We start from the raw sequence: 12,338 nt of genomic DNA, 5'->3' as shown, positions 1-12,338 counted from the left end.
AAAAAAAAAAAAAAAAAAGAACACGGGTGTCAGTGCCATCAGCGCCATCTTGTAATGGCGAATGTGAGGGCGGCTCCTTACAGTTGGACATGTTGTCAAATTGCCTTATACATATTTATGTTTCTACCTAAAAAATAAGTGTCACATTCAGTCCGGGTCAGAGAAGTTTCTGTTTAAAGCTGGTAATTGGTTAATGCAAAGACTCACAACTGGACAAAGAGTCAAGAGTAATTGACCATTGAGCTATCAGCCCTAAATGGGACACTGGTATAATCCCATCTAAAGTTCAGGGAATATCACAGAAGAATGGATGGATAGGGTTTACAAACAAGGGGAGGGGAAGGAGTACCATAAAAACTGTCTTCTGAACATGCCATGGCTAGGGCAGCCATGATCTCACGGCAGCAATAGCTACTGGACCCATCAATGTCCCATTTTGTGTAGGGAAAAGTACATAAGGCCTCACAGCTTTCTGAGGAGCTAGGCAGCCAATGGCTGCTGAGGGATGGAAAGTCATATTCCTCGAGAGTGCAGCCACTGGTAAATTGTTCTCACTCAAGCAAACTATTCCCTAGTCTTACTCATGCAAGCAACCGTGACTAAATTCAGTGGGACACACACACACACACTGAAAGTAAGAAGGAAGCTTTCTTGAAATTGTTCGGAAGACAAAAGGTTCTAGTAAGAGACAATAATTGTGGGGATACAGTGATGGCGTGGGGTAAGGGGCTATGGAATTGTGAAAGAATAGACACAATTTTTAAAAGAAAAGAAAGTAGTTTGTCTTGATGAGAAGTGCTGAAGAGTAGCAGGTAGTCTAATACCCACTATGTCCTCCATTCAGTCTAAATGGGCAGACACACCGCCTCAGCTAAAGGTGAGCTGACAGACGAAGGCCTTCACAGCTCTGGATGGTCTTTACCCATAGAACACAGCAGCCATTCTGACTTGGCAAAGGACTTGTTTCTGTCCCTATACCTCAGGCATCTGTGTGGCTTCGCACAAATTCAGCAGTCAGTCACTATTACCCCTTAGCATCTTTGTTCTAAAATCCACAGCTTGCTACTGTTGCAGAAACTAAAGATTTCTAAATAGCATTCTTAAGATCTTGCAGCAATTATGGCTACAAAGCGATTATAAATTTCTGCTTTGAAAACAAAATCTTAGGAAAATGAATACATTTTAATAGTACTAATATACGCACATACAGAGAGAGAAACAGAGCCAGAGAGACAGAGAGAGGGAGACAGAGAGAGATATCCACACTTAGGGAAAGTAGTCTTGTGAGAATACAAGGCCACTGGTGAAGAGCCAATAGTTTGACAGTTCTTCTTGATAAAAAGATACAACATAGGAGAATTGTCAGTCTTCCCTCTCTTGGATAGCTGTCAGCTTTAGCTATTTGGTAAGCTGGAACTACATTTCCCAGAATCCCTTCCTTGTCTTGTCTTGGATAGTGCTGGCCTCAAGAGAAGTCTGCATGAGCAAAGATGGAGAAGGAAACTAGTGGCTCATGTGGTCAGAAGATCATAGCTGCTCAAGGCAAGGGGTGGGGCAGAGGTATGAGCAAGATCCAGTTTGTCCTACACATTCTGAAATTCCTTCTAAGACTTCTGTCTGATGATCTTTAGTGAAATAACTCCACCATTAAAGCACAAAGAACAAGCAGCATCCTGCAGTCTTCTGTTGCCATTCCATTTCTAACTCTGTGGTACCTGCTGAACAGGACAGACTTCGTGCAAGTTCTAACTTGTTTACCTATTCTAGAACTGGTTCGGGCAGGTTCAGTCTATAGTGCGAGTCAGGTAAAACTACTTAGAAGACCACTGACCTTAAATCTAGTACTCTGTCTCTTTGCTCCTCCAGTTTCATGAACACACCTTCAGTTTTTGTGCTTTTAACATCTCAAGGTATCCTCCTGGATGGAATTCGTCCACATTTACTAACTACTGTAATGATTAAGAGGCAGAATAACAGGACTAGAGGTATAGCTCATGATATACTACATGTTTAGCACACACAAAACCCTGGGTTTGATTCTAAGCAGCTCCCCAAAATAGCCAAAATAACAATCAAATTGTTGGCTGGAGAGATGGCTCAGTGGTTAAAAGCACTGACTGCTCTTCTGAAGGTCCTGAGATCAAATCCCAGCAACCACGTGGTGGCTCACAACCATTTGTAATGAGATCTGATGCCCTCTTCTGGTGTGTCTGAAGACAGCTACAGTATACTTACATATAATAATAATAATAATAATAATAATAATAATAATAATAATAATAAATTAAATAGTTGATTTATAAATTCTAGGATTAAACTTTATGTGTGAGGCTTTCTAAAATTTTTCAGGTGAGTTGTATAGTATTGTTTTTATAAAATATTTTTGGGAATTGAATTAAGTTACTCGACAGGGGAAAAAGACAAAGTTAGGAGAAAAGTATCCCTAAGTTATTGCTCAGAAGAAGGAAAGGTCCATTTACAGACTCTAAAATCACATCCTTCCTTTTCAATATTTATAAATGAAGTGTTGTAGGAAATTCAAATGCCCTGGAAACTAATTCCTAGAACCTGTATGAGCTAGAGAAGCTTCTAGCAGCTTAAGGAAGCATATTGTTTCAGATTCAGGAACCTTGCAAACCAAATGTTAAACCATTAGTAGTTTATGAAATCACCCAATATACATATATTTTCATGGAATTGGCAAGTGCTAGGCCCCTTAGAGTTTTCAGTGGATGACTGGACGCACGTGTCCATGGAAACACAAAGAGGAGAGAAAGAACAGCAGACACAGTAATGATTTCAGCAGTAATGATAAGAGAAAAAAAAGTGCTTTGATGTACCTGGGCCAGGCTGTGTTCTAATAACCTAACATATATTAAGTGACAAGCTAAGACGGGCTCATACCTGTATGTATCTCTTCCTAGCACCACAGTCAGTGACCCTTGCTTTAGTAGCTTTTACCAGTCACCATGGGGGTACTTGCACCATGGAAATCAACAAACCCCCTGAGCCAGGACTGATTATGCAGTTAGTCCACTAATAAGCCCTGGACCATCACTAGTCTTCCGTCAGACATCTAAAAGCCAGTTCACACATTGTTGGTCCCCTAGTACATTATTCTGTGATTATTTCCTGATCAACAGGAAAGCTGTGCTTAAGCAGAGGATGGAGAAAAGTGTACAAAAAGTAGGGCACCAAGCATCTCAAGGGAGGCAGGGCAAGATAGCATAGGAGATAAAGGCACCAAACCTGATGTCCTGAGTTCATCTCCAGAACCTATAGATCTATAGGGTGAAAGGCAGGAACCAATTTCCTCAAGTTGTCCTCTGATCGCCACTCATGTGCTGTGGTATGTGCAGCACACGTACACACACAGACACACACACACAAACACACGCATATGCACACATACACACACATTAAGAAATGCAATAAAATGTTTTAAAATAAAGAATTGTAGAGTAAATGGAAACCTGGCTGGGGTGCAAATAGTCTATAATAATAGGTGATCTAGAATAATGCAGCACACTCCCTGCCCTCCCAGGGCATCTGGGAAAGCTGACAAGCACATTCCTTTTCTTGCCATGCTATCTTGATGACATTGGCTGGTGTGGCGTATTCTTTACTACTGTAAAAGAATATTTAAGACTGGGTGACTTATAATAAACAGATCTCGTTGGCTCACAGCTCTATAACCTGGGAAGCTTAAGATTGAGGGGACTGCATCTGGCATGGTGGAAGGTGGAAGGTGGGAAACCCAATGAGAGAGAGAGAGAGAGAGAGAGAGAGAGAGAGAGAGAGAGAGAATATCTGACTACAAATATTCCTTTCTGTAAAGAAGCCAGCTCTTCAACACTGTTCCTGAGGGTGGAATCCTTGTAGCCTAACACCACTTGAAGCTCCCTTCACACCATCATCATAACAATTAGACTTCAGTGTGAGTCTTGAAGGAGCAAGTGCATTAAGCACAGCACAGCTTCCTCCTGAAAAACCATGCCCGAGGATAGTCAACCACTTCAGTTTCCTGCAAACCATCAATGGTTTTGATTGGCTACCAGTCTTTGCCATTAATGAGTTGGCATATCTTAAACCCAACTAGGTATAAAATAGGACTTTAAGTGATTTTAAGGAATACTTTAATGCCAAAGAAATGGAAGAAGAAATGGGAGGAGGATGGAGAGGCATGGAGACAAACTGATGAGAAAAGTTTAGAATGGCACTGAGCATCTGGAGCTATGGAAACCTCAACTTTACACCATGAATAAGGCTCAGTTGACATATTGAAGCTGAGTACACTGCATCTCCCTCTCCTCCTCCCATCCACAAGGGAGTAGTAGTGCCAGTGGGTAGCCTAGGCCAGAGCATATCTAGGCTTCAAAGCAGGAAGTGAATTTTTAATCCAACTGGTTGCTCCTATTGGAGAAAGAACTGCCCATTGTATTGTATTCAACAATTCTCCAGCTCTACTGGCAGAAGAAAACATCAAAAAAGTGTGAAGGGGCAAAACGGGAGGAGTAAGAAATGAAAGGTCCTCTGCTGTAAAGGAGAACTGCCAGGTCCCAAGCAGATGAGCCACTTCCTCCAGGTCAGGGGCCTCTGAGATGCTTCACTGCACTCCCATGTTTGCCCTACCCATCGTCTCTCCCCATCCATCTAGATTAGCATCTGCAGCCACTGTCACAGAAACAGCCTTGCACTCTGTGCTTCGTTTTGAACATCCACTGGTCCTGATGGATGTTAACTAAACTAGGTTTAAATGGCAAATGGGATGCTATTTAAAGGCTGGTGATCTTCTTACAACATCACTACAGCAATGAAACTAAGGCCCCTTGAGCAAAGTCTTGCTTCATCGTCAAGAGAATTGAACTTAGGTTCCAGGTTAGTGAAATTGTCTGGTGTTTGTGGTGTTCGCTGCCTTGGAGTGCTTTTTGTCAGTGTGGTTATACATAGAATGGAGCAGATTTACCAACAAAATGCTGTGCTTGGGCTGGAGAGATGGCTCAGTGGTTAAGAGCACTGACCTCTTCCAGAGGTCCTAAGTTCAATTCCCAGCAACCACATGGTGGCTCACAACCATCTGTAATGGGATCTGATGCCCTTTCTGATGTGTCTGAAGACAGTGACAGTATACTTATATACATAAAATAAATAAATCTTTAAAAAAGAATTTTTTAAAAATGCTGTGCTCATTTATAGTTGGGTCAGGATATGAGTGTCCTGTGGGTTGTCGTGGTCCTGTGACAGTTGGAGATGGAGGGACAGTAACTTCTCTTTTCATTTCTGGCTTTGATCTAATAGTGGCTCTCCTGAAGGACACTCTGACGCCCTGCTGAGAAAACACAGTAGATAGCATGATCCTGGAACCAGAAGCACACACTCAGGGCTAAGCCGACATGATGGTGACAGAGACAATTGGCTTTTGTCTTATGTTCTTTTTGTGATATTGGAGATTGAATTCAGAGCCTCAACCTGATGCTGCTTGTGTGAGAATCTTCCTGAAGAGGCAGGAGCAAACATCTATTTTACCCCAGATAGTGCACCAATTACAGGTCAAAGTTACTCTCCCATCAAAGTCCAATTTGGCGAACTAGAGATTTTCTTAGAGTTCCTTAGAGAAGTAGAGGTGTTTCCGAAGCACCACTGGACAGCAGGGGATGACTCAGAATAGCCCAGTGCCTGGAGCTCCACACAGAATGCAGGCACCTTTGCATGTCCAGAGGGTCTCTACCCCCACCCCAGCATTTGCTCCCTGCTTTTATAACTTTGGGGAAGCTGGGAGGCTTGTGCAGCTTGTAAGCTTTGGCTTTCACGAACTTGTAAAATCTGTTTCCCTGAGACTCAGGAGTGGGCCTCCTCCCTGCAGGAGGAGATATTTCAATTCTGAGGCTATTGCTGCTCAGCAATGCTCTATCACTGCCACATACTAACCCCTGCAGGGACAGCTGACTATGGAAATAAAGGATAACATTGGAAGGGGGCTGGCAGGCTTGTGGCTATTACCAATCTACGGTGTTTCCTGAACATAGCATAGACTTTCCTCTAGTTTTCAATTATCCCCCATTGGGAGACAATGCTGGTCCTTGGATGCTTAGTCCCAGAAGGTTCTATATCCTACAGATTCTAGTGAAGGAAGGAACACCCAGATGTCATATTTGTAGTGTGTTATGCAACATGGGATTAAAAACAATGAGGGGAATGAGAGGAAAGAATGCCCTACTCTGTCAACCTACGAACTCAGGAGAGAAAAGCCTACTCCACTATTTTTTTTTAACTTAATTCAAATCCTCTTAGTACCCAAGCAAAGGTAATGGACGTGCAGCAGGAAGCAGAAATCTCAGTTCTGAATAGATTTTGTGAAAGTAGAAGTGGGGCACATAGTGTTTACCTGGTGGGATGGCTAATCTTATGCCAACTTGACACAGGCTAGTCATCGGAGAGGAAGGGACCCCCCAATTGGGAAAATGCCAGCATAAAACTGGGCTATAGGTAAGCCTACAGAGCATTTTCTTATTTAGTCGTTGATGGGGGAGGGCCTAGCCTGTTGTGGGTTGGGCCATCCCTAGGCTAGTGGTCCTAGGTTCCAGAAGAAATCAGGCTAAGCAAGCCAGGGGAGTGAGCCAGTAAGCAGCACCCCTCACCATCAGCTCCTGCCTCCAGGTTCCTGCCCTGCTTGAGTTCCTGTCCTGACTTCCTTCAGTGATGGGCTATGGATGTAGAAATGTAAGTCAAATAAACCTTTCCCTCCCCAACCTGCTTTTGACGATGGTGTTTCATCATAGTGATAGTAACCCAAATTAAGACACCTGGGAAGCATGTGTCAACCTTCCCCTGTCATCCTGGATGCAAACCTAATTCAGATGACTCAAATGCCCACTCCAGGCACCTCAATGTTGCGGTGTTAACTTAATCCCCTCTATACTTCCTGGCGGGTGCACACGTTTCTCACTACTGCCCCAGTGTTCTGGATTCCTGAAAGAAAGACACGCATACATAATAGCCTTATAGTTTAAATACCTTAAACAGCTCAATGACTGGACTACTACCTAACTCCATGTGAATAACATACACTCTCCTCTGATACTTTTGAGTTAATTCTTACTAAATCTGTATTTTATCTTCACTGCCCTGGACCCTGTTGGGCAGCCCTCCTGGGGCTGCTTTCCCCCTGTACCTACATGGCTGTCTCTCCCTCCTGGATCTTTTCTGCATGGTCTGTCTCCTCCTCCCTCATCATGGTGGAATGCCCTCTTCTTCCTTCCTCTGTCCCTTCCCAGGAATCCTAAAATTCCTGCCTCTGTCTTCCTGCCCAGTCATTGGCCACTAGTAACTTTACTGGCCAGTCAAAAACCAACTGGGGACAGGCTTCCTTTAGTCCTACGTACAGGACACTGAGAACAGGTTTGGGGGGAACATAATTAGCATGAGAACACAAGCTTCTACATCCCAATATGTATCCAATTGGGTGTTAGCAAGATTGGTTTTATATATGCATTACATCAAACCCTGTTAAACTAATGCGCAATGAAGAATGTTGACGAACACTGGAAAGGTTGAGGAGATGGGTAAGTTAGTAAAACACTTACTGTGCTGTCATGAGAACCTGAGTCTGCATTTGTTCCTCAGAACCTACGTTTTTAAAAGGCAAAGCATGGTGCTGTGCAGTAGCTGTGATAGCAGTGCCGGGAGTCAGGCACACAGATCTCTGGGGCTCACGGGCCAAGCAGCCTAACCTACCTATCAAGTTCCAGGTTACTGTGAGACCTCATCTCAAAAAACAGACAGAATAGTGGATGATGCCCAAGGAATGACAGCTGAGGTTGGTCTCGATTCTGTGCCGATACACACATACACACACACAAAAAGGGCATACATGCATGTACACATGCACACACATAGACACACAAACAGCATAGGAAAAATATCTCACAAAATGTTCAGTAACGAGAAAAGTTATACATTAGTCTCGGTAATCTTTAGCCACTGTGGTCACAGAAGCTGTGCAAAGTTCCAAGTGACTCTGGACTTTGGCAAAGAGGTCCGACCACTCTGTTTTCTAGGAAAAGGGATGCTGAAGACTGTTAGGGAAAGAGACCAAAATGCCTAAATTGCTGTTTAAAAAAACAAAGCATGCAGTTTGGGGGACCCAATATAAGGAATGATGACTAATTCCCATAAATATCTGCTATTCCACATAGCTGTGTGTATACACAGAGAACCCTTGACACTGGTAAAATACTATGAAGATATAGCTGATGATGATGATTAAGCTGAACAGCACAGGTTACCTGTTCCTGCTGTTTCTTGCCCAGAAACATCACAAGCAAACACTCAAGTCACTGCCCTGTTTCCTTCAATGATATCATCCTTGATCCTCGTTCCAAATCAGCACAGAGGTGACTGTAATAATCACACAACAATACCACAGGACTCTGTGAAATGTACACTACTTCCTTGTGCATTATTAAATCTCACAATAGCCCCGTGAGAAAAGCAAACTAGCAGAGCAGAAATCCTAATATTAAAAACGAAGGATGCCAGCCAAGCTATGGTGGTACATACTTTTGATCCCAGCACTCAGGAGGCAGAGGCAGGTTGACTCTCTAGGCCAGCATGGTCTACAGAGCAAGATCCAGGACAGCCAGGGCTACACAGGGATATTCCCCCTGACTCCCCTCAAAAGAATGACAATGAAAGAGAAGAGAAAACAAATGCTGCCTTGGGGTACCTACAGTGGGCAGCAGGTCTGGGGCCATAGCACCCAATACATGCCCAATCTAATCTGTAATCGGGTACCAGCAGAATTCCTAATAATTCCCAATGTCTTGTATGCAATATTTTAAGGGTTAAATCCACAGACACCTCAATAAGGATAGCTTTGCAGAGTGGTGAGATTAGCTCTAAATATTCACATAAATGAAAATCTGAATCTGGGGCAGGGAGCTATAGGCACCAACTTCTCCAGAAAGCCAGAGTAGCTAAGTACTAAGCTTTCATTAAAAGCAGGGTGTGTGAAGGAGTTCACTTTAGAACACCTCCCAACACCAGCTTTGAGAAGGGAAACCCCTCCCACCTCGTCCTCACTTCAACTCCCAAGATTCACAGCCTCAGCCTTGAGTCACACAGCAATTGCCTGTGTTCTGCATCTGCTCCAATCCCTTCAGCTTCAGCAGGGAAACTGCAGGCTCCTGCCTGCCTGTAATGAAGGAGAAAATCAGTGCAACAATGTGTCCGGATGCCTGTGAGCTGGCAGCCAGCAAAAACACGAGTGCCTTTGGCTGATTTTCCTTTCCAGGGCTATTTACTGTAAAGAAAATTGGCCTTTGCAGATTAAGAGAAATTCAAGGTTGTCACCCTTTCCTCAAACGCGATCTCTTTGTTTCCATTTGAATGTGTCCCTAGAAGTTTCCTGTGCGTACTTAAGCAAGCTTTGTGCTGGTTTTAATCACCTTCTCCTGTTTCCAGGCTCTAGACATCCCAGCCCTCACACTTCAGAGTAGTACCCCAAGTTCCACCATGTCTTGTTTTCTGGAAGGGAGCAGTGAGATAAATAAAAACAGACTCCCGGCTGAAAGCAGCTGAGACTCCTGTTACAGGACTAGAGAGTTAGTTCCCAGGAAGGATTAGTCAATGGAACGAGATGGAAATGGAGAAGAAAGCCTTAGAGATGACTAATTTGAAAACTTAGCGCTTGAATACCCACCCAGATTTTTAAAAGCTCTTTTATTAATCCTCAATAACAGACAGATTTTGCTTCTCCGTGAATGCCCTATTCCTACTGCAGCTTCCTGTCTTGTTTGTTAACTCACTGTGGTGACTGGTGTAGTAGTACCCATAGCCTACACTGTAATCCTAGCACTTAGAAGGCTAACGCAAGTTACAAGCCAATCTGGGATATACTGGAGTACCTTGCCATCTATGCACTCACTCACACAGAGGAGGAAAGAGAGAGAGAAAACAAAACCCCACCATGTCTGGCCTCTGCCCTGATCACCCTACTGAAAGCTGCAAACATAGGGTATGTATGCACATGCAGTGCATACTTCTTGGTGTTTGTTTATTTTTCTGAAGTTCTAACTTAATGATACAGAAGACTCTCCCTTGAGAATTTCCCTCCTCACCATGCTTTCTGCATTTTCTCTCTGTCTCAGACCTTTGGTCTTTAGTCTTTCGACTTCCCTTCTCCCATCTTAAAAGTTGAAGCCAATCTGATTTCAGATCTGGGAGCCTCACTAAAGCCCAGGTTCCATCACAGCCTAGAGTAATGAAGGTGGACGAGCTGGGATGCCTGGGCAGTGTGGGTAAGGACAGGGAAACAGATGGGAGTGAGAGAGAAAACGTTACCTGTGTTTTCAGAGGGCACTTAAGAACTGTGTTTTGGGGCTGGAGAGATGGCTCAGCAGTTAAGAGCACTGACTGCGCTTCCAGAGTTCCAGAGGTCCTGAGTTCAATACCCAGCAACCACATGGTGGTTCACAACCGTCTGTAATGGGATCCAGTGCCCTCTTCTGGTGTGTCTGAAGACAATGACAGTGTATTTATATAAAATAAATAAATAAATCTCTAAAAAATAAGCAGCAACAATTATGTTTTCAGAACATAGTGCTTCTACAAAAACAAAAAAGAATCAACTTTTAACCTTGCATAGTGGCACTTGTCTGCAGTTCTACCACTCAAGAGGCAAAGACAAGAGGATAGTCACGGATTCAAGACTATCCTGGAATGCACAGCAAGACCCTGTCTCAAAAAAAAAAAAGAGGAAAATAAATAAATAAGTAAACAAACAAATAAAGAAATCTGGCATAATGATACACATACAATAGCGTCATGAGGACGGGGAGTTTAAAGTGATTCTCAGATATATCACAAGTTCAAGGCCAGCCCAGGCTACATGAGACTGTCTTAAAACAAATAAGTAAGTGAGTAAGTAAAAATAAATGTTGTGCTGGTCAGTGGCTCACACCTTTAATCCCAGCACTCGGCCGGGNGGGGGGGAGAAGCAGGCAGATCTCTACAAGTATGAAGCCAACCTGGTCTACAAATCGAGTTTCAGGACAGCCAAGGCTACACAAAGAAACTTTGTCTCTAAGGAAATAAATAAACAAACGAAAGAATAAGCCTGGTCTGCAAAGTGAGTTTCAGAACGCTCCAGGAGAAACCCTGTCTCTAAAAGCCAAACAAACAAACAGGTATTATATGGGCTAGAAATGTAGCCCTGCTGGGAAACTCGCCTAGCACTCACAAAGCTCTTGGTTCACGAGCCAGCACCAGGTAAAAGTGTGTTCAGTGCTACAGGCAGATGGCTTAGTCTCTGTTTTTATCATCACTAGAGAGGCTAAAGCAAGAGGTCCCAAAGGTTGAGCAGATCTGTAGCTTGAGTTCAAGGTCAGGCTAGGCTACCTCAGATCCTGCCTCATAAAGAAATGTTTGATGAGAGAGTAGCCATTGTTTCCTTGAGAATTTCAGACGAGCTATTTCTCCAAAGGCCAGGCTAGACAGAAAGAACTGATACTCCAATGATCCTCATCTCCACTATGTTAGTGGTGAGGATAAACTCCACAAAGGTAGAAATCAGGTTATAATAGTTTCTAGTCAAAGCAATGTGGAAGCGGCTTACTACAGAGACTTCAAATCCTGAAGAGCCATCAGGACATCTTACTACAGAATTCATAGAGGAAACACAGCCACTGACAACAGCCAAAGTCAAGGACTAGAAAACAGAAGGCAGACATCAGCCTCCACAGTTAAAACCCACAATCTTCCACGAGACCTGAGACTGTCAACAACTGAAGAGGAGAGTGCCCACTTCCAAAGGAACACATTCTATGCACGCTACTGCAATAAATACATGCAGTAACGTTTCCTCAAATTCATTACGGAAAAATGTAGGCTTTGATTTTTCAAAACCTACTTCAATAAGGGTTCTTAAGTGCTTTAACCTCCCTTCTAGCCCATCACCCACCAGAGTTAGTGGAAGGGAAAGGTTAATAGGGCAAAGGGGGATGAGAACCTGTTTAGATATAGTTCTTTTGAGTTATTCCAATCTTCATTGTCAGGATATTGCAAATATTATTCACGAATCAGTAAAGCCAGTTCAATCCAGAAGAAACGGTGGGGCTCTGCCCATCGGCCCAAGACTGTGGAAGTGACAAGAAGCCACAGGAATGTCAAGTAAACTACCTTTACCTTCATTGTCAAGGTCAATGAGAAGTTCTTTGGTGTGTTTCTCTCTTCGAAGTCACAACCAAGGCTAAAGTGACAGATGTAGCAAAGACACGACACAGGAACTCCCTTCAGGTCCTGCTGCTTCAGTACAGCTATTAAAGACTGCTTGAATCCTG

Source organism: Mus caroli, chromosome 3, assembly GCF_900094665.2.
Source record: "Mus caroli chromosome 3, CAROLI_EIJ_v1.1, whole genome shotgun sequence".
NCBI classification, from domain to species: Eukaryota; Metazoa; Chordata; class Mammalia; order Rodentia; family Muridae; genus Mus; species Mus caroli.
This window is presented reverse-complemented; position numbering follows the sequence as displayed.